The sequence below is a fragment of the Moschus berezovskii genome, chromosome 3, assembly GCF_049115385.1.
Source record: "Moschus berezovskii isolate FMDL1 chromosome 3, NW_MosBer_1.0, whole genome shotgun sequence".
Classification (NCBI taxonomy): domain Eukaryota; kingdom Metazoa; phylum Chordata; class Mammalia; order Artiodactyla; family Moschidae; genus Moschus; species Moschus berezovskii.
In genome coordinates, this window is record NC_142462.1 from 87,937,065 (window position 1) to 87,960,906 (window position 23,842).

Consider the following 23,842-nt stretch of genomic DNA (forward strand, 5'->3'; position numbering starts at 1 on the left):
ATTTTTACATGCACACTTCAGTGACATTCAGGACATTCACATTCTCAATTGTATAACCAATTCTGTTTCATGATTTTTATGGTTGCCTCCATAACAGAAGATTTCTTCATAAAATTCTGGTTTTGTCTATCACCTGAAGATATTTCTTTTCTACTTTCTCCTAAAATACATGCATTCAGTTCACTTATTTGCTATCTCCTCCTCCTTCTTCAACGCAAATAACTATGTAAATGTTTCAAATGTGACTCTAACTCTGTTTATTACTTTAGGAGCTTAACATTTAAACAACCATCTCTTTACTGTAAATGGTAAGAAGCATCTCTCTCATTGTCCCTTTGAAAGTCAAATATGCCTCATTTTCTAAAGGTAAAAGGAGAATTATAAAACCAGCTTATTTACCAAACTACCACATAATGATTGAGTAAAGTTTTGGATTTTTTTTACTGGAATCCCCAAGTGACCCAGTGTTATAGGCAGGAGGCCAAATTACTGTGTTTTATTTCCCAGTTTAACTTTATGAAGGCTTCTAAATAATGTCAGTCCTTTTCAGTGATGTTGCTTTTGCGAGGGAAGGGCCAGGCATTAGAGATGCCATACGCACCACTGCTTGAGATTTATGGCCGAGTGTCTCTAGTGTATTCAAGTCATCCTTTGGGGGATTTTTTTGGCAGCAGTTGTACTTGTGTTTCTGCCTCAGAGCCTGCTGCACAGCTCTTATTCTTGGGACCTGATTATTGTATTTCCTGGATTTCACCTTCTCCTTTTTTTGGTGAAATCTCTTATTTTCCCAGTGTTTATTCTTTAGTAGCTTTTTAAGAATGGGTGCATGAATGGTACATTTTCTAAATCCTTGCATGTCTGAATTGTTTATATTTTGCATGTACACTTCATGAATAGTTTAAGTCTTTTTGACTCTTGTTCAATACAATTCACATAACATAAAATTCATCCTTTTAAGGTATTCACTTCAGTGGTTTTTAGTATATTCACAAAGCTGTCAACCATTGTTACTAATTCTAGAACACTTTCCTTATAGATTTAGTGTCTAACTTGTATGCGTGTTTCTGTGTCCAATCTCTTATGTAAATTCTCGAGAGCAAGGACTACACATCACACACCTGGTACAAAACAAAAGCAGTTGCTCATTTACATATTGAGTAAGAGGGAAGGTAAATGAAAGTCTAGAGACTTGCACTGCTGTCTGGATGAAGCAAGCACCATGTGGTAGGATTTGCAGGTAGCCTGTGGGAGCTGAGGGCAGCCTCCAACCAGTAGCTAGTAAGCAACATGGAAATCACTTAGGATGCATTGGCACTCAGTACATGCTCAGTTCCTTTTATAAACTTCCCATTCTCACCTGTTCATGGTCACACAGTTAACACTATCCACAAGTTTTGTTTTGTTTAACTTTTCCATCCTAACTAGTACAATGCTTCTCTTGGAAGCCTCTGACCCAGCCACTGGGTTGGGGTTTTTGTGCAGCACAGCCCTCAGTGCATTTGCAGAAGGTTGGTCATCCACATGACTTGCATCTGAACTTTGCAGCTAAACAGGAAATTAACATCCGAAGAGATAATATGTTGAACTCTTTTTACCTATCGGGATTTGGTTTTCTATATTAAACCCTCCTGTTCTCAGGTTTCCAAGAATCTCCTAGAAAACATGTCATGAGACTCTACCTTATACTTGACTCCAATTTGTACCTGTGCAGATACCCAGAACTTGTATGGCCCTCAAACTCATTAAATCAGATGGCACACGACGGTTAAACACTGAAGGTCAGTGTGCTCACTGCCTGAGTTTGACCTTGTTCTTAGGAGCTATTTTATACTTTCCAGGGATACATTTTTCTCAAACCTGTATCACTAAGATTTTTGGGCAGAAGAAACAGCAGAAAAAATATTGAGGTGGGGAAATATTTGGAGCATTTGAGAAAATAAAAGAAAGCCAAGGTGTTTGGAAAATGATAAATGTTAGAGTATCAGGAAATGAAACTGTAGAGGTAGAAGAAGGCTGAAATAAATAAATCCTTGCTGACGGTGGCAATGACACTGAAAAATTTCCAAATTATAATGAGGTATTTATTTTTTAAAAATTTAGTTAATCAAATAAACAAGTGAACTTAAGCAACAGGCTATCACCTATAGTACCAGCTTGCTATTTCCCCGGAAGTCAGTTTCTTTAGTTTTCTTTCTCTTAGTTGGGTAAGATTCTACAAAGAATAACTTTTAACTTTCTATCTTCTATGTCTTACTCTTCTTTTTTTATATTTTCCATCTCTCTGCCACAAACCAGGTAAATTTATTCAGTTCCACCTTCCAGTTTACCATCATTTCATTTGTTTAATCCATTGATGGTATTTTCCTTTAACAAAATAAGTGTCTCTGTTTCTAAAAGATTTTAAACAGATATGCCTGACCATTTTGTTCATTTTATGTTTCTTACTAATGTTTTACAGTCTGTATTTATTTTGAAATATTTATACATCAGTCAGTTCAATTCAGTTCAGTCGCTCAGTTGTGTCTGACTCTTTGGGACCCCATGAATCACAGCACGCCAGGCCTCCCTGTCCATCACCAACTCCTGGAGTTCACTCAAACTCATGTCCATCGGGCCGGTGATGCCATCCAGCCAACTCATTCTCTGTCGTCCCCTTCTCTTCCTGCCCCCAATCCCTCCCAGCAATACTGACTCTATATTCAGTAATTTATCATTTGTATATTAATAGTCCTTCAGTTCAGTTCAGTTCAGTTCAGTTCAGTCACTCAGTCGTGTCCGACACTCTGCGACTCCATGAATCACAGCACGCCAGGCCTCCCTGTCCATCACCAACTCCCGGAGTTCACTCAAACTCATGTCCACAGAGTTGGTGATGCCATCCAGCCATCTCAATAGTCCTTGAGGGGCTCTTATCTTTGTTCTTAGCTGCTGAGTTTTCTTGTGGAGTACTATTTCCTTAAAAGGAAGGAAATACATTACTGTAAGCTATCATCTGGTTGAACATGAGCTGTGGAAGCAATGGTGATAAGTTTCTTCAGAAAAAATATTATTTTATATTTGTAACCTGTTAACATTTTAATTGAAGTTTTTGGCCTTGGATCTTTCTAAATGCAGGCAGTGTGTGTTTGAACTCTAGATTTTCAGGAAAGCAGACTTAAGATTGCAAATTATTAATGATAAGCCTTAAGACTGCAAATTATTAATGATAATCATTATTATTTTTCCTATTTGCAACAGGGGAAAAAGGACGTTTCTTTGTGGGCAACTATTTATCAGTCAGAATGGGCTATGTAATGCTGGGTAACAAATAACTCCAAGTGATTTACACCACACTCTCAGTGACTTAGACTAAAAGAGTTAATTTCTTGTACAAAGTCTGAGTGGGTCCAAAAAGCTCCTTAGGGAAGTTGTCTTCCAGGCAGTGGTTTAGAACACATACTACTAAAAAACAAATAAACAAAACACATACAATAGTTTAACTCTGTGATTTTTCCAACTTGATACATCAGAATTTACTACAGCAGCAGAAAAGAGCTTGGGGAGTTAAGCACCAAGAGTTCTACATGAAATGACACATGTCACTTTCACATACTATTAATATCTACCACTCTCTCTTTTAACTTGCATTGAATTCTTTTTCATCTATTTACATTGTCCTAACTTCAGAGTCGGACACGACTGAAGCGACTTAGCAGCAGCAGCAGCAGCAGCTTAATGCAGAAGACTCAGATTTAGCTTCCTCACCTTGTAGAATATTCCCAGGTGACACTAGGGATAAAGAACCTGCCTGCCAATGCAGGGGATATAAGAGACACAAGGTTTGATCCCTGGGTCAGGAAGATACCCTGGAGGAGGGCATGGCAAACCACTCCAATAGTCTTGCCTGGAGAATCCCCAGGGACAGAGGAGCCTGGGGCACTACCATCCATAGGGTTGCAAAGAGTCAGACATGACTGAAGTGACTTAGCACAACCTTGTAGGATCCTATAGCTTAATCTATTTGTGGCACACAAATGTTAATTTCCTAAATTCTATGTTCTTCATATCAGTATTTGGCTCGGGGAAGTCTTTATTTTTATAGTCATTTATTATTTGCTACTTTGTTTCTCCATTCACTACTTTTTCTCTTTGGGGGCTGGGGATTAATAGAAAGTTTAGGGGATTTCCCTTATCATCTTGGAAGCTCCACAATTACTTTAAAAATATGTTCATGGTAATTTATTCAGTGTTAGGGGCACTTTTGAAAACAACTAGTTGGTATTATTTCCAGAAGCAGTTCAAAAAAGTATATTTCCACGTGGCCAATGACAAAAACATTTGAGACCAGTAGCAGGCCTCTAATTTAAGTTAATGAAGACATAGGCATTGCTCAATGGTTATCTATAGTGTGGTGTTGGAGTAATTGGCATTCACTTAGTTCAACTTTTGCATACCACAAAATTAAGCTCAGTTAATTTTACTGAATGTTGAACTTCAAGCCAACCTTTTCACTCTCCTCTTTCACTTTCATCAAGAGGCTTCTTAGTTCCTCTTCACTTTCTGCTATAAGGGTGGTGTCATCTGCATATCTGAGGTTGTTGATATTTCTCCTGGCAATCTTGATTCCATCTTGTGCTTCTTCCAGCCCAGCGTTCCTCATGATGTACTCTGCATATGAGTTAAATAAGCAGGGTAACAATATACAGCCTTGACGTACTCCTTTTCCTATTTGGAACCAGTCTGTTGTTCCATGTCCAGTTCTAACTATTGCTTCCTGACCTGCATGTAGGTTTCTCAAGAGGCAGGTCACGTGGTCTGGTATTCCCATCTCTTTCAGAATGTTCCACAGTTTATTGTGATCCACACAGTCAAAGGCTTTGGCATAGTCAATGAAGCAGAAATATATGTTTTTCTGGAACTCTCTTGCTTTTTCATGATCCAGCGGATGTTGACAATTTAATCTCTGGTGCCTCTGACTTTTCTAAAACCAGCTTGAACATCTGGAAGTTCACAGTTGATGTATTGCTGAAGCCTGGCTTGGAGAATTTTGAGCATGACTTTACTAGTGTGTGAGATGAGTGCAATTGTGCGGTAGTTGGAGCATTCTTTGGCATTGCCTTTCTTTGGGATTGTAATGAAGACTGACCTTTTCCAGTCCTGTGGCCACTGCTGAGTTTTCCAAATTTGCTGGCATATTGAGTGCAGCACTTTTACAGCATCATCTTTTAGGATTTGAAATAGTTCAACTGGAATTCCATCACCTCCACTAGCTTTGTTTGTAGTGATGCTTTCCAAGGTCCACTTGACTACACATTCCAAGATGTCTGGCTCTAGGTGAGTGATCACACCATCACGATTATCTTGGTAGTGAAGATCTTTTTTGTACAGTTCTTCTGTGTATTCTTGCCATCTCTTCTTAATATCTTCTGCTTCTGTTAGGTTCACACCATTTCTGTCCTTTATCGAGCCTATCTTTGCATGAAATGTTCCCTTGGTATCTCTAATTTTCTTGAGATCTCTTGTCTTTTCTATTCTGTTGTTTTCCTCTATTTCTTTGCATTGATCGCTGAGGAAGGCTTTCTTATCTCTCCTTGCTATTCTTTGGAACTCTGCATTCAGACGCTTATACCTTTCCTTTTCTCCTTTGCTTTTTGCTCCTCTTCTTTTCACAGCTATTTAGATGGGGAAACAGTGGAAACAGTGTCAGACTTTATTTTTTGGGGCTCCAAAATCACTGCAGATGCTGACTGCAGCCATGAAATTAAAAGACGCTTACTCCTTGGAAGGAAAGTTATGACCAACCTAGATAGCATATTAAAAAGCAGAGACATTACTTTGCCAACCAAGGTCCATCTAGTCAAGGCTATGGTTTTTCCCGTGGTCATGTATGGATGTGAGAGTTGGACTGTGAAGAAGGCTGATCACCGAAGAATTGATGCTTTTGAACTGTGGTGCTGGAGAAGACTCTTGAGAGTCCCTTGGACTGCAAGGAGATCCAACCAGTCCATTCTAAAGGAGATCAGTCCTTGGTGTTCGTTTGAAGGACTGATGCTGAAGCTGAAACTCCAATACTTTGGCCACCTCATGCGAAGAGTTGACTCACTGGAAAAGACTCTGATGCTGGGACGGATTGGGGGCAGGAGGAGAAGGGGACGACAAAGAATGAGATGGCTGGATGGCATCACCGACTCGATGGACGTGGGTTTGAGTGAACTCCGGGAGTTGGTGATGGACAGGGAGGCCTGGCATGTTGTGATTCATGGGGTTGCAAAGATTCGGACACGAATGAGCGACTGTACTGAACTGAACTGAATTTTACTGAAATTCTGCTCAGTCCTAATGTGATATATTGTTTATGGAGTAGAATTGTATGGTAATGCTAGATAATTTAACTGGGAGCTAGGAGGGACATATCAGTCTACACATGCAATTTCAGGACGCTGTTTTGGAGCTGCATGGTAGGAAACCAGTTAAGAAACCCAAAATCAACTTATATAATTGTATCAAAGAATTTTAAAATAGAGGAAGCAATATTACATGTCTGATAATTCTGATTCTGCTAGTATTGCTCCCACAGCTCGCTAGATTGGAATAGCCTCACAGGGGAGTCAGATACAGGCCTTTTTACTGTCAGGCCCAGATCACCCACACACTGTTCCTTCTGCTTCGGAGCAGATCCCGTGCCCTCACCGACATCTCTTGACTCGATGGCAGTCGTTCCTACTCTATCTTGTGGATGGGGGTCATAACTCTCCCTCCCCAAGATTGGCTCTGGAGTGGAAAAGTCCTCAGGTACTCCTTTTCATCCCTGCCTCTGAAGGTAGGCTTATCTTTTTTAATGCAGGGGGAAAAAAAACAAAAATCAAACTTCAGTAAGTATAGAGGCATTCTGAAATATTTGTAACCCAATTTTCTATTTGTTATGACCCCTGGTTTTCCTTTCCAAGAAGGAAGTTGGGATATAGATTGTTCTCTGTCCATATAGAATAGAAGGACTTACCAATGCCCTCCTGCAGGTGTGACTGTGATCCCTCACTCCAGGAATCCCTCTCCTTCCTGGCAGGCATGTCATAAGATGCCACCAAAGCTCAGGTGAGTGCTCACTTTTCTTGGAGTCAGGAGATTAAACTGAGTCAGACCCTTCCCATAGGATCTCTTTCCTATAAACATATGTTAACCAACATGTCATTTGGGAGGTTGTTGGAGAGCTGACTGGTGTAGCACTGCAAAGCTGGACAGGTTAATTCACATTCCAAATGGGACTTAGTGAGTGGCCATACCTATAAGCAAAAATTAGGAAGAAAAAGCTGGGAAATATCTTCCTTTCAGGTGAGTCTATACTGGAATGTGGAGATTGATACTGGGAGGAAATTAGTGGTCTTTGCACCTTGAATAATTATTTAACAAATAGCTATCAGACGTATCCTGCCCAGTCTCAACACCTTGTTAGACTACTGAGGTATGAAAGTGAGAAAAGCAGAGTTTATACCCTGGTTAGTAAGACAAACAAACAAATCAGTACATAGAGACAGCAGTTTAAGTGCTGGGAAGAAATGTCACCTTCTTTTCCTTTCCTGTATCTTTCTAAATTCTTCAGCTTTTCATTTGTTTCTTTTTCAGTCTCATGTGGGGTTTTCCTTCCCAGTTGGCACAACAGTGTTGTTAAACTAAGGGTCATGTTTAGTGCAGGTATGTGTGCCAAGTATTACTCTAATCCTGCCCCATACCAAAAATGTCCATCCCTGGGACCCTGAGGCAAAATGACCAGCAAGTAGCACAAGGAGAAACTCTGCTTTTCAGCTGGGACACTCTGACCCCAAACCATAGTGTAGAGCTCTACTTGCCTGAACCATGAGTCACCCTCCCGTGCTGAAACCTGCATGAGCTGGGGGATGACTGGGTTTTGCATCACATTGAAAAAACACTGATCGTGTCAATGTATGGCAAAATCAACCAATATATTAATGTAAAGTAATTTGCCTCAAAAAAAAAAAAAAACAAACTCTTAAAGAGTAATGTAAACCTTTGCTGATATTCTAGAAGACATAGTAAAAGATTGAATTACTTCAACACATGTATAGCATCCTAAAACCCTTTTTTTTTTTCATTTGATGAAAATGCTGGAAATTTAAATCCTTCTTCACATTTCTCTCTCCCTCAAGTCTTCCTGGAGGGTTAGCTGCCCTAATCGCTCTTTCTTTTCTTCCCATTTAGTTTTGCTTTCCCTCAGACTTCAAAGCCAATCTACAATGACTTAAAGTTCTTCATCCCTGTCTTGCATCTCTCCAGATGGACTGTTTGTAAATGATGGCATTTCTCCTGTAATGATCATTTCCCCTGTAAATGATGTAAATCCCTTCAGAGATTTAACATTTCTTCATCAGTGCTGGCTCAGCTGACGTCAGTCTGGCATCTCTGTCTGGCTCTTCCATGGTCACTTTGCAAGATCCCACTTAGTCTGCCGGCGACTGTCTCTCATGTAAGGTCTGGAAGGCAAGCCAGAAGAAGCCATCATTCTGGAGGACATGTAGTAATTACATGGCCAGAGGACGATCTCAACAACCACCTGCTTTGGCAGCTGAGATCACTGGTAGCTGCTGGCCCAGCAATTTCTAAGATTCACTGCAGCTTTGGGTCTGGCTCCAGGAGCCCTATCTCTGACCTTTGCTCCTCCAGTGACTCTGGTGGAGGTAAAGCCATTCTTCCCTGTACAAAAACCCTCCTTACCTGAAACATCTATAGTTACAATGCTCATACATCTGGTTTATCTGGGATAGTCCCATTTATACTTGTTTTCCTCAATTAACTGTTAATAACAGCCTACTTTGCTCTCAAAATGTTCCAGATTGACTGATAAATTATAAGACAGATTTGCCAGGCAAGGCTCTTGTTTCTCTAATGGCATCCTGCCTGACATACCTTATGATTCTCTCCAGTTATTGATCTGAGGTACAAGAAACAGGGAAGCGTGTGAATATTTCCTTTCTCTTCTTGCTACACTTCAGATGAGGTATCCTCAAGCAACCTCTGGGTGGAGCCTTCTTGTGCCTCTGGTCCTAGGGCAGGTCTTGTGTGCAGCAGGGGCAGCCCTCAGGGAAACCGAGCTTTTCTCTCTGAAGAAGAAAGCCCACACCCAACATTTGCTCGGAAACCACTGTTAGCTCCACCGCTAGAAACATGGCTTGATGTCAGGTCTTTGAACTTGACCAAACCAGATCATCAACTCCCCGCCTTGAGGGTGAAGAGAAATGAATTAGAGGAGAGAGATGGTCTTGACTTCCCTCAAGAGACAAAAGTGTCTATGGTTTTCATGTTGAACGGTCTCCTCTTTCGCTGACAGGCAAAGTTCTGGTGGTAGGATTCTCAGGGTTAGCCAGACCACAGTAATTTCAGTGCTAAATGGTGAACCCAAGATGAGGTAGACTAGGAGCAAATTAGTGAACAGCCCTCCCCACCACTCTAGATGCAGCTGGGTGTCTTCAAACTATAGTTTAGCAAGGGAAAAAATTAAGAGAATAGGAGGTATTGAAAAATAACCTCAATAATACAGTATACTAACACATATATATGGAATTTAGAAAGATGGAAATGATAACCCTGTATATGAGACAGCAAAAGAGACACAGGTGTATAGAACAGTCTTTGGGACTCTGTGGGAGAGGGTGAGGGTGAGATGATTTGGGAGAATGGCATTGAAACATGTATATTATCATATGTGAAACGAATCACCAGTCCAGGTTGGATGCATGATACAGGATGGTCAGGGCTGGTACACGGGGATGACCCAGAGGGAGGATAAGGGGAGGAGGGAGGTGGGAGGGGGGTTCAAGAAGGGGAACACATGTACACCTGGGGTGGATTCATGTCAATGTATGGCAAAATCAACCAATATAATATTGTAAAGTAATTAGCCTCCAATAAAAAAAAAAAAAAAAGAAAAAAAAGGCTAAAAAAGAAAAAAGAAAAAAAAATAACCTCAATAAAGACACACTACCTCATTTTGAAGTCAGGGGGTCAGTACTGGCCCAACTGGGTCTCCAGATAGCATCCCCCTAACCCCAGCTTTGGGAATAGGAAAGCTCTGGATCTTGGCTCTGCATCAGAGTGACATGCTGAAGATAGAGTTTTTTCTGGACCCCCCCAAATGCTTTCTATTTCTTGTGAGTTTGTTCTCTAAAATCCTTGATCCTAAGTCTTTAGATGTGGGAGAAGGGTGAATATAAGGATATTAGGTGCCATGAATTTCATCTACTGATATAGGGCTGTTTCATATCCTAAATGACATGAGAAAAGCATTTAATATGAAGAACAGAAATGAGAAGGAAAATGATTAGAATAAAAGAAAGTAAGCAGAAGGAAAATTCTAGGAGGTGAAGTAAAAAAAGAGTCTTCCCTTGACTGGAGAAATGGGCACTCAGTTGAGAAAAGGATTTGTCAAGAGTCTGATGCTAGGAGGGATTGGGGGTGGGAGGAGATGGGAACGACAGACAATGAGATGGCTGGATGGCATCTTATGTCCGACTCGATGGACATAAGTTTGAGTGAACTCCGGGAGTTGGTTATGGACAGGGAGGCCTGGCGTGCTGTGATTCATGGGGTTGCAAAGAGTCGGACACGACTGAGCGACTGAACTGAACTGAACTGAATACTATTAATGTTGTTTGTTTGTTTGGGTTTTTAAATTTTTTTCCCCAGAGCTACAAGTTCCTGTCACTTTTGGGAGTAGTAGTTCTGAAAGATTCATATTTCCTCACCATGGTAAATACAAAAAATTTTGTGTATCCCTGCTTTGTTTTTTATAAGAGATATACTTAAAACAGTTTTACTTATTTATGTGGCTGTACTAGGTCTTAATCCTGGCACATGGTATCTTTAGTTGTGGCATGTGAACTCTTAGTTGTAGCATTTATGATCTAGTTCCTGGGCCCCTGCATTGGAAGCATGGATTGTTAACCACTGAATCACCAGGGAAGTCCCATATATATTGCTGCTTTTAATTCTCAGTTAACTCTAGGTTACTCAGTTCAGATTGAGGGGGAAAGCTGAGAGGTGATTTGGATCAGCACCACTGGCTAATTTGGGTAATTCAGGATCTCAAATGTGATTTTCTTTTTTATTTTGTCTTCTAATTTTCTTAAGATAATGATTGACATAAAACAGGGTTAAGTATAAGGTGTACATCATAAGGCTTGACTTACATACATTATGAAATGATGAGCACACATAAGTTTATTGAATATCTTTCATCTCATATAGATATAAAATTAAAGAAAATCTTTTTCCTTGTGATGATAACTCTTAAGATTTGTTCTTTTAACAATATGTACACATAATGTGCAAAGGTGTTAATTGTATTTATTGTGCTGTACATTACATCCCTAGTACTTATTTATCTTATAACTGAAAGTTTGTACCTTTTGATGGCCTTCATCCAATTTTCCCTCCCCCACCTCCTGAGTGGCTCAGAGGGTAAAGAGTCTGACTGTAATGCGGGAAACCTGGGTTTGATCACTGGGTTGGAAAGATCTTCTGGAGAAGAGAATGGCAACCCATTCCAGTATTCTTGCCTGGTGAATCTTATGGACAGAGGAGCCTGGTAGGCTACAATGGGGTCACAAAGAGTCAGACACGATTGAGTAAGTAACACTTTTACTTCTTTCACCTCACCTCTGGTATCCACAATTTGATCTCTTTTTCTGTGAGTTTGTTTTCTGCTTGTTTTTGAAGTATAACTGACCTATAATATTATATTAATTCCTGTTGTATAGCATAGCAATTTGATATTTCTATGCATTTCAAAATGATCACCATAATTTTAGTTATGTCACTTTACAAAGATATAAAGATACATAATTATTAAATTATAGAAATCTTATGGATTCCTCAAAAAATTAAAAATAGAAATACTGTATGATCCAGCAATTCCACTCCTGGATACTTATCTGAAGAAACTGAAATTAACAAAACAGTAACAGAATCATTGATACAGAGAACAAACTGGCCATTGCCCGGGGTGGGGTGATGTAGGGCAAGAAAAGAAATTGGTGGGGGAGATTAAAAGGTAGACGTAAAACTGCAAAATAAATGAGTCACAGGTGTGAACTGTACAATGTGGGGAATAAAGTCAGTAATTACAGATTATCTTTATATCATGATTTCCTTTTTTGTCAACTGCATATAAAGCAGTAGCATACCCCTCAGCTTTGTTAGTTCTTTATTTTTCCTATTCTTAATTCCCTGCCTCATTTTGTCTCCTCTCTACTTATAATTCAGAGCAGCCACTGATCACCAGCATTTCTGCAAGGTAATTATTATTCTACTGGAAATATTTAGAATATTTATGTGATGCTCACATAAGTTTACTAAAAACTATTGAATTTATATATACTTTTACCAGGTGAATTGAACAGTATGTGAGTTAGTCATTATAAATGCAAAAGAGGGAAATATTTCTTGAGTGTTCAATGCATGAGCAGCAGTTTTCTATTTGTTCAAATATTTTATTTTACATATGTTAGAAAATTTAAAATTCCTGCAGAGCCATATGATAGTACTATAATCATCCCCATTTCTCAGGAAGTAGAAGTAAAGTGGGATTAAGCAAATTGCCAAGGTCACTCAGTTAGTAAATTGGAGAGTTGGGGTTTGAACCTACAACTCTGAATCAAAAGACTGTGCCCTTTATCACTTTGTGCTAATGCTTCAAATTAAGGCATTTATGAAAATCCAAGATTCACATTCAATGATTAAGTCATACGATTACTGTTTTTGTTTTGTTTTGTTTTTTAGAAAACATTTAACCACACTGTCTGAATCAAGGAGCTGCTAGCTCGACTGTATTCTCAGCCAAGGTTTGGACACACTGTGGTGAGGTGGTAGCCCTCCTTGGGGGAGGTCTTCCATCTTCAGTGAAGAAAAAAGCAGAAGGACCACAGCTTCCAGGATGGCCAACTCAGAACTTCTACAAATAGTGAATTCACTAATTTTCTCTCTCTAAAGTAAAAGTATAGTCAAAGAGTTCTAAGTAAGTTTTTCTGGAAAGTGGTGGCAGATATTTGAAAGAAAAACCCAAAGTTTTCTATCTGCAGGCAGATATCTGGTAACTACCAAGAATCAATGCAAATTTAACCACCAATTAATGTTAGAGTGATAACTCAAAGGTAAGAAATCCAGGTGGAAAAATTGTGTGTGCAAAGATGCATGCATGTGCAGCTAGGCCCTTTACCACTGGCGAATGCACAAGCACAGTCTATGTGAACTACAACATCCTCAGTGGGTTTGTTGATTGAGGTTTTGGTGTGTGGGCAGATGTGGTGGAGCATGAACCAGGAAAGGATAATTTGGGACAAGATTAGGAAAAGCCTCGCTATACATTTGGGAGATTAGTTTGAAGGTAAAAAGAAGCCACTGGAGCTTTCATTTTCCTTTCATTTTTTTTTTCTTTTAAATTGTGGTAAAATTGTTCAGTTGCTCAGTCATGCCTGACTCTTTGTGACCCCATAGACTCCAGCATGCCAGGCTTCCCTGTCCTTCACCAACTCTCAGAGCTTGCTCAAACTCATGTCCATCGAGTCAGTAATGCCATCCAACCATCTCATCCTCTGTCGTCCTCTTCTCCTCCCGCTTTCAATCTTCCCCAGCATCAGGGTCTTTTCCCGTGAGTCATCTCTTCGCATCAGGTGGCCAAAATATTGGAGCTTCAGCTTCAGCCTGAGTTCTTCCAATGAATCTTCAGGACTGATTTCCTTTAGGATTGACTGGTTTGATCTCCTTGCAGTCCAAGGAATTCTCAAGAGTCTTCTCCAACACCACAGTTCAAAAGCATCAGTTCTTCAGTGTTCAGCCTTCTTTATGGTCCAACTCTCACATCCATACATGACTACTGGAAAAACCATAGCTTTGACTAAATGGACCTTTTTGGCAAAGTAATGTCTCTGCTTTATAATATGCTGTCTATGTTTGTCATAGCTTTTCTTCCAAGGAGCAAACGTCTTTTAATTTCATGGCTGCAGTCACCATCTGCAGTGATTTTGGAGTGCAAGCAAATAAAATTGTGGTAAAATACAGAGAAAATAAAGTGCACTATCTTATTGATTTTTATGTGTTCATGGTTTTAAATACATTAATAGTATGCAACCATCACCACTACCCATCTACATAACTCTTTTCATCTTATAAATCTGAAACTCTGTTTTTATTCAGCAATAACCTCCTGTCCCCTTTCATACCCCTTTAGCAATGTCTGGCAACCACCATTCTTTGGCACTTTCTGTCTCCATGATTTGACCTACTCTAAGTGTCATTGGAGGGACTGATGCTAAAACTGAAACTGCAATACTTTGGCCACCTCATGCGATGAGTTGACTCACTGGAAAAGACTCTGATGCTGGGAAAGGTTGGGGGCGGGAGGAGAAGGGGACGACGGAGAATGAGATGGCCGGATGGCATCACTGACTCTGTGGACATGAGTTTGAGTGAACTCCGGGAGTTGGTGATGGACAGGGAGGCCTGGCGTGCTGTGATTCATGGGGTCGTGGAGAGTTGGACACGACTGAGTGACTGAACTGAACTGAATTGAAGTATCTCATGTAAGTGGGATCTTTTAATATTTGTCCTTTAGTGACTGGCTTATTTCACTTACCATAATGTCCTCAGGTTTGTCTATGTTGCAGAATTTCCCACCTTTTGTTTATCCATTCATCCTTCAATGGACATTTCAATTGCTTCTGTGTTTTCGCTATTGTGAATAATGCTGCTATGACACACCTTTATGAAAATATCTCTTAGAGACTTTGCTTTCAATTCTTTGGATATATACACCTAAGTGAAACTGCTGTATCATACGCTAATTCTTAACTTTTTGAGGGACCACAATACTATTGTCCATAGCAGCAGTAGCAGCATAGCAGCTGGACTATTTTACATTCCCACCAACGCCATGCAAAGGTTCTAATTTCTCTGCTTCCTTGTTATTGTTATTTTTGTTTGTTTTTTTGACAATAGCCATCCTAATGGCTGTGAGGGGATATCTCATTATAGTTTTTATTTCCATTTTCCTAATGATTAGTGAAGTTGGGCATCTTTTTACTGATATTTACTTATCAACCATTTCTGTATCTTCTTTGAAGAAGAGTGTATTCAAGCCCTTTGCTCAAGTTTGAATTGGCTTGTTTGGTTTTTTTGTTGCTGAGTTTAGGAGTTTTCTAAATATACTGAAGGTTAATCCTTTATCAGATATGTGATTTTCAAACATCTCCCATCACAGAATGTCACACTTTTACTCTGTTGATATTATCTTATGATACACAAAATTTAACAATTTTCATGAAATCTGATTTATTGCCTATGCTTTTGGTGTCTTGTTTAAAAAAAAACCACTGCTAAATCCAGGGTCATAAATGATTTACTCAGTGTCTTCTTCTAAGAGTTTTATAATGGTAGCTTTTACATTTAGGTTTTTTTTTTTTTTTTTTTGTATATGGTGTTCAGTAAGTGGGTCCAACTCCATTCTCTCATATATGAGTATATTTTCCCAGCACTGTTTGTTTAAAAACTATCCTTTCTCCACTGAAAGGTCTTAGCATCCTTGTCAAAAACCATTTGGCTATATATGTAAGGCCTTATTCCTGGGCTCTGTGTTCTTTCAATTGGTCTATACATATGCTTGTAAGCCAATACTACACTGTTTTGAGTACTGCAGCTTTGTAGTAAGTTTGACAATAGTGAGATCTTCAGGTTTATTCTTTTCCAAGATTGTCTTGGCTTTTTGTTGGGAGGCAGTCCCTTGAAATTCCATGGGAATTTTGGAATGGGTTTTGGTATTTTTGCAAAAACATCATTGGGGTTTTGATAGAGATTGCATTGAGTCTACAGATTATTTTGGGTAGTATTAGCAACTTAATACTAAAGTCTTCCAATGTGTTGTGTTTCCAATTATGTATGCCTTTTAAAATTTCTTTCAACAATGTTTTGTAGTTTTCTTTATACAAGTATTCATGTTCTTTGTTAAATTAATTCTTAAGTATATTATTCTTTTGATGAAATTGTCATTAGTTGTTTTTCTAATTTCTTTTCAGATTGTTCAGTTTTCCTGTATATAAATGCAACAGATTTTTGAGTGTTGACTTTGTATCCTGCTATTTTCTTGAATTCATTTATTGGTTCTAACAGTTTTGGGTGTGTGTAATCTTTACTGTTTTCTATATACAATATTAGGTCATCTACAAACAGTTTTAATTCTGAATGGTGAAAGTAGGCATCCTGTCTTGTTCTTGATCTTAGAGGAAAAGGTTTCAGTATTTGACCATTGAGTATGATGTTCATTGTGGGGTTTTCATATATGACTTTTATTATGTTGAGGTAGTTCCTTCTATTCCTAGTTTGCTGAGTGTTTTTTAATCACAAAAGGCTGTTAAATTTTGTTAAATGCCTTTTCTGCATCAATTAAGATGACCATGTGTTTTTCCTCCCTTTATTTTGTTAATGTGGTGTATTGCCTTGATAACACTTTTTTGAATGGTTAAATACTTTTGCATTCCAGAAATAAATCCCATTTGTTCTTGGTAGGTAAGCCATGCTGCTCAGTTTGATACGTGAGTAGTTTGTTGTGGATTTTTTGCATCAGTGGTTATCAGTGAAATTACTCTGTGCTTTTCTTTCCTGTAGCGTCTCTGTCTAGCTTTGGTACCAGGGTAATGCCAGTCTCATGGAATAAGTTATGAAGAGCTCCCTCCTCTTCAATTTTTTTGCAGAAGTTTGAGAAATTTTGTTGTTAGTTCTGCTTTAAATGTCTTGTAGCATTTAACAGTGAATGATCAGGCCCAGAGCTTTTCTTTGTCAGAAGATTTTTGATTATTGATTCAATCTCCTTACTAGTCATAGGTCAGATTTGTTTCTTATGACTTTCTTTTGGTAGGTTTGTGTTTCTAGGATTTTTTTCACTTCACCTAAGTTAGCCAATATGTTAGTGTATAATTGTTCATAATACTCTGTTATAATCCTTTTTATTTCTGAAAAATTAGTAACCATGCCCCCATTTCCATTTTCCTTAATTTTAGTAATTTGAGTAGACTCTTTTTTAATTAGCCTATCTAGCTAATGGTTTGTAAATTTTGTTTTCCTTTTCAAGGAAACAGCTTTTGTTTTTGTTGATTTTCTCTATTGCTTTTCTATTCTATTTCATTTATTTCTGCTCTGATTTTTATTATTTCCTTTATTATTTCAACTAGAAGAAGAATCTAGCCTTGAGTTTGGTTTTCTTTTTCTACGTCCTCAGTTGTAAAGTTCGGTTATTGGTTTGAGATCTTATTAAGCATTTATAGCTATAAATATCTTTCTAAGTCCTGATATGCTGTATTTTTGTTTTAATTTGTCTTTGAGTATTTCTAATTTTCCTTGTGATTTCTTGTTTGATTAATCGGTTGTTAAGAGTCAGTTGTTTCTTTTTCACAAATTAGTTAATTTTCCAGTTTTACTTCTGTTGTTGATTCCTAACTTTATTATGTTGCAGTCAAAGAAGATCCTTTATATGCTATTTCAGTTTCAAAATCTACTGAGTTTTAAATGATGGCCTAACAGATGATCTATCCTGAACAATGTCCCATGTACGTTTGAGAAGAATGTACGTGCTATTGTTGTTAGGCAGACTTCTGTATAACTGTTAGATCTAGTTGGTTTATTGTATTAATTTCTCTGTTTCCTTACTTACCTTCTTTCTGGTTGTTCCATTATTTATATGATTCTCAGTTGGCAACTCTATTTCTTTTAGTATTTTTAAAACGTAGCTGTTATGACTACTTGTTTGCATTGTTCCTAACAAGAAATCAGCTGTCATCTGTTTTTGTTCCTTGAGCAACTTCACTTTCACTTTTCACTTTCATGGATTGGAGAAGGAAATGGCAACCCACTCCAGTGTTCTTGCCTGGAGAATCTCTGGGACGGCAGAGCCTGGTTGGCTGCTGTCTATGGGGTCGCACAGAGTCAGACATGACTGAAGCAACTTAGCAGCAGCAGCATGCAATCTATCATTCTTTCCTCTGCCCGCTTTAAAGATTTTTCTCTTTTTTTTCACTGCTTTTGAGCAAATTAATTATGATGTGCCTTGGTATAGTTTTCTTCATGTTTCTTAAGCTTGAGGTTTGTTAAACTTCTCGGAACTATGGGTTTATAGTTTTCATCATTTTTGAAAAACTTCAGTCAAATGTTCTTTTTCCTTCACATTTCCTTCTTCGACCAGGACTTCAGTTACATGCTTGCAGTTTTTCTACTTCCACTACCTATTAAAGTCCTGTAAATTTTTTAAATTCTCGTTTTCTCTGTATTTGATTTGAAAAGTTTTTATTACTAGGCTTTCAATTTTACTAATCACTTTATCCTGCAATGTCTAGTTGTCCATAATCCCCATCATGTATTTTTTCTCATTGCTATTTTCATCTATAGAAGCCTACTTCTCCACTTATCTTTTGAACATGTGAATTACAGTTATTTCAATGTCTTTTTTTGTGTGTGCTAATTTTCACATTTCTGCCAATTCTGGGTTGGTTTTAATTGATTGACTTATCGCCTCATTAAGTACTGGATTTCCCTGTTTCTTTGTATGTTTGGTTATTTTTTATGAGATTCCAGATATTATAAATTTTATCTTGTTGGATGTAGGTCATCTTTGTATTTCTAGAAATATATATTCTTGGGCTTTTGGGAGGGTGGAAAGCAATTTACTGGAAAACAACTTCTTTGGGGTCTTGCTTTTAAGATTTATTAGACAGGATCAGAGAAGCCCTTCATCTAGGGCTAGTTTGTCCCATTAGTGATGCAAGATCTTTCAGGCACTCTATCCAATGTCCCATGAATAATGAAATCAGCTGGTTGGTCTAGACTAGACTAGGCATTTTTCCTGGTCAGGTTATTGTTACCTCTGTTCTTTCCAGGTGTTTTTTTCTCTGGCCTTGGGTATTTCCCTTACGTGCATAAGTTGATCAGCACTCAGACAAATACTTGTGTGTGGGGGTACCCTTTGCATATCTCCAAAATCCTCTCTCCGTGATTCCCTCTTCTCTTAGTACTCTGTCCTGTATATTCTATCCACTTTTTCTCCCTGGTAAGGGATTCCACTATGCTATACACAGGTTCCCTTGCTTGTGCCACGATCTGGGGACTCTCGAAAGCAGTCAGTTGGATCAAAGAAGAACTCACTTCATTTTTTTCCATAATTTTAGGAATCCCTTTTCTTCTTTGCCTGATGAGCAGTGTGTTGACATCTGTCATTTCATGTATTTCAGATTTTCTATATTTTGTCCTTTTTAAAAAAGCTATTTCAGTTGGGAGAGTCACTCCGGTTCCTGTTATTCCATCTTGGCTGGAAACAGAAATCACTTCAATATCTTTTAATCTCTCTTTCATATATTCCTCACTTTTTATGACTCCATTGTATTTTCTGCCTGCACTTTTCAAACTGAGCTTCCAGTTTAAAATTCTTTTTTAAAAAAGTTATGCTTATTTGTCTATTTAATCTCTTCAATGAATTTTGAGCTGAATAGCTATATATTTCATTTTTAGACATCCTTTACTTTTTCTGGTTTCTATTGCTTCTATTACTATCTTTTTTGTTAATTCATTTTCTTTTTTTTTCTTTTTTATTGGAGGCTAATTATTTTACAATATTATATTGGTTGGTTTTGCCATACATTGACATGAATCCGCCCCGGGTGTACATGAATTCCCCCTCCTGAACCCCCCTCCCACCTCCCTCCTCCCTTTATCCTCCCTCTGGGTCATCCCCGTGCACTAGCCCCGAGCATCCTGTATCATGCATCGACCCTGAACTGGTGATTCGTTTCACATATGACAACATACATGTTTCAATGCCATTCTCCCAAATCATCCCACCCTCACCCTCTCCTTCAGAGTCCCAAAGACTGTTCTATACATCTGTGTCTCTTTTGTTGTCTCGTACACAGGGTTATCATTTGCATCTTTCTAAATTCCATATATATGCGTTAGTATACTGTATTGGTGTTTTTCTTTCTGGCTTACTTCACTCTGTATAATAGGCTCCAGTTTCATCCACCTCATTAGAACTGATTCAAATGCATTCTTTTTAATGGCTGAGTAATACTCCATTGTATATATGTACCAAAGCTTTCTTATCCATTCATCTGCAGATGGACATCTAGGTTGCTTCCATGTCCTGGCTATTATAAACAGTGCTGCAATGAACATTGGAGTACATGTGTCTCTTTCAATTCTGGTTTCCTCGGTGTTTATGCCCAGGAATGCGATTGCTGGATCATATGGCAGTTCTATTTCCAGTTTTTTGAGGAATCTCCACACTGTTCTCCATAGTGGCTGTACTAGTTTGCATTCCCACCAACAGTGTAAGAGGGTTCCCTTCTCTCCACATCCTCTCCAGCATTTATTGCATGTGGATTTTTGGATAGCAGTCATTCTGACTAGTGTGAAATGGTATCTCATTGTGGTTTTGATTTGCATTTCTCTGATTATGAGGGATGTTGAGCATTTTTTCATGTGTTTGTTAGCCATCTTTATGTCTTCTTTGGAGAAATGTCTGTTTAGTTCTTTGGCCCATTTTTTGATTGGGTCATTTATTTTTCTGGAATTGAGCTTCAGGAGCTGCTTCTATATTTTGGAGATTAATCCTTTATCAGTTGCTTCATTTGCTATTATTTTCTCCCATTCTGAAGGCTGTCTTTTCACCTTACTTATAGTTTCCTTTGCTGTGAAGAAGCTTTTGATGTTTGTTAATTCATTTTAAACAGACCTATTTTATTAACATTATAAAGATTTTTGTAAAGGTTTTTCTATCATTTCTAGATTGTAGAGCCCCAATACTCGCCTTAATTGTATCTGCAAATTTTCTCTTGTGGTTATTTATGGCTTCATGTGCTTTAATTTTTTATTTTGATTATTAGTCTTTATTTTTTATTTTTCCCAATTTTGTCCTTTGTGAATTGGAAGAGTTGCTATTGATGGGCCCTGAGTTATAGATGTGTCCCTATAGGACAATTTTCTATTTCTTATGCAGAATCCCCAGGTAATCCTTGGTTTGGGATTAGGATTTTGTTTTAGTGAGCTGGTTAGTGTTCACTGAATCATATATATGGTATAAATTCTGACCCTACATCTGCCCATATTTGACTTCTCACAGTGTAGTTTTTTCCTCCTTCATACAATTGATTTCTCCCCTGGAGTCTACATATTTCAATCTGTTCTTATCTTAAAATAATAAGATTTCCTTGAATATTCTGCCCTTTTATCTTCTTTCATCCTTAAATTTCCTTAAAATTATAGTTTATACTCACATCTACCCATTTTTCAACAGTCAACACTGTACTGAAATAGATTAAAGAAATTCTCAGCGGCCCCATAATATGGTCTGGTATAGTCTTTATCTTCTTTTATATCCATGACATTTGGTGGTATTGACCATCTTCCTTCTCCTTGTGCTCTCCTTGCCCCTACAAAGCACACATTCTTGTAGCATAGCAAGGGGAAATGCCATTTAAACAAAAACTCTGCCCTTGACCTTTTAGTGAGTGAAACATAATATATATCTGTAAGGAACTAAACGTTGGTACTACTCCATCCAGTTATGAATATTGGTTGGAAAAATGAAAAGAAAGGAGATTTCAAGGCTTTTGCCAATTCTTCCTTATTGCTAAAGGGTAATTCAGTAGATGACACTTTGTTTAGCAGAGTATATTTATGAGTCTTTAGATATGTAAATACAGGCAAAAGCCAAGGAAGAGGTGAGGAGCAATTTGGTCTGATCAATAAAGTGAAAATTACTATATTTTACTAGGAAAGAAAGAAGGAAGGGAAATTCAAGAAACAAAGAGACATAGAGAGGCTAACAGGAACTTGAAGGAAATAGGAGGCAAGCCAAAATAAAATCCAGGCTGGACACCATGCAAAGAGTACCTGGGTAGAATCTTCCTGCCACCCACTACTTGCCTTGGGGCCTGGGAGCATGGTGAGGTTGCCACAGATATAGTTTCTGGGAGCTGAAAGTAATCAATATACAAGTGATAAAATTACTTAACTGGAAATCCATCAGAAATCAGCTGACTTGTTTTTGCAAGACTCATTCTCCACACCACTTTAGTCAAATTCCTTAACCAAAGCAACACGAAAGAAATTTTATTTTAGAAATAAACACAATGTTCCCTCAAACCTTGACGATACCATGATGTAGATCTTTCTGCTGTAAGAAGAATGTTCTCTACCTGCATTTTTCAATATGGCAGTTTTTAACTACATGTAGAAATTGAGCACTTGAAATATAGCTGCTAATGGAAAAGAAATGAAAAAAAGCAAAATGGCTGTCTGAGGAGGCCTTACAAATAGCTGTGAAAAGAAGAGAAGCTAAAAGCAAAAGAGAAAAGGAAAGATATAAGCATCTGATGCAGAGTTCCAAAGAATAGCAAGGAGAGATAAGAAAGCCTTCCTCAGTAATCAATGCAAAGAAATAGAGGAAAACAACAGAATAGGAAAAATAAGAGATCTCTTCAAGAAAATTAGAGATACCAAGGGAACATTTCATGCAAAGATGGGCTCGATAAAGGACAGAAATGGTATGGACCTAAAAGAAGCAGAAGATATTAAGAAGAGGTGGCAAGAATACACAGAAAAACTGTACAAAAAAGATCTTCATGACCAAGATAGTCACGATAACGTGATCACTAACCTAAAGCCAGACATCTTGGAATGTGAAGTCAAGTGGGCCTTAGAAAGCATCACTACAAACAAAGCTAGTGGAGGTGATGGAATTCCAGTTGAGCTCTTTCAAATCTTGAAAGATGATGCTATGAAAGTGCTGCACTCAATATGCCAGCAAATTTGGAAAACTCAGCAGTGGCCACAGGACTGGAAAAGGTCAGTCTTCATTCCAATCCCAAAGAAAGGCAATGCCAAAGAAGGCTCAAACTACCGCACAATTGCACTCATCTCACACGCTAGTAAAGTCATGCTCAAAATTCTCCAAGCCAGGCTTCAGCAATATGTGAAGCGTGAACTCCCAGATGTTCAAGCAGGTTTTAGAAAAGGCAGAGGAACCAGAGATCAAATTTCCAACATCCGCTGGATCATGGAGAAAGCAAGAGAGTTCCAGAGAAACATCTATTTCTGCTTCATTGACTATGCCAAAACCTTTGACTGTGTGGATCACAATAAACTGTGGAAAATTCTGAAAGAGATGGGAATCCCAGACCACCTGACCTGCCTCTTGAGAAACTTGTATACAGGTCAGGAAGCAACATTCAGAACTGTGCATGGAACAACAGACTGGTTCCAAATAGGAAAAGGTGTACGTCAAGGCTGTATATTGTCACCCTGCTTATTTAACTTCTATGCAGAGTACATCATGAGGAACGCTGGGCTGAAAGAAGCACAAGCTGGAATCAAGATTGCTGGGAGAAATACCAATAACCTCAGATATGCAGATGACACCACCCTTATGGCAGAAAGTGAAGAGGAACTCAAAAGCCTCGTGATGAAAGTGAAAGAGGAGAGTGACAAGGTTGGCTTGAAGCTCAACATTCAGAAAACAAAGATCATGGCATCTGGTCCCATCACTTCATGGGAAATAGATGGAAAAACAGTGGAAACAGTGTCAGACTTTATTTTTTGGGCTCCAAAATCACTGCAGATGCTGATTTCAGCCTTGAAATTAAAAGACGCTTACTCCTTGGAAGGAAAGTTATGACCAACCTAGATAGTATATTAAAAAGCAGAGACATTACTTTGCCAACAAAGGTCCGTCTAGTCAAGGCTATGGTTTTTCCCGTGGTCATGTATGGATGTGAGAGTTGGACTGTGAAGAGAGCTGATGGCAGAAGAATTGATGCTT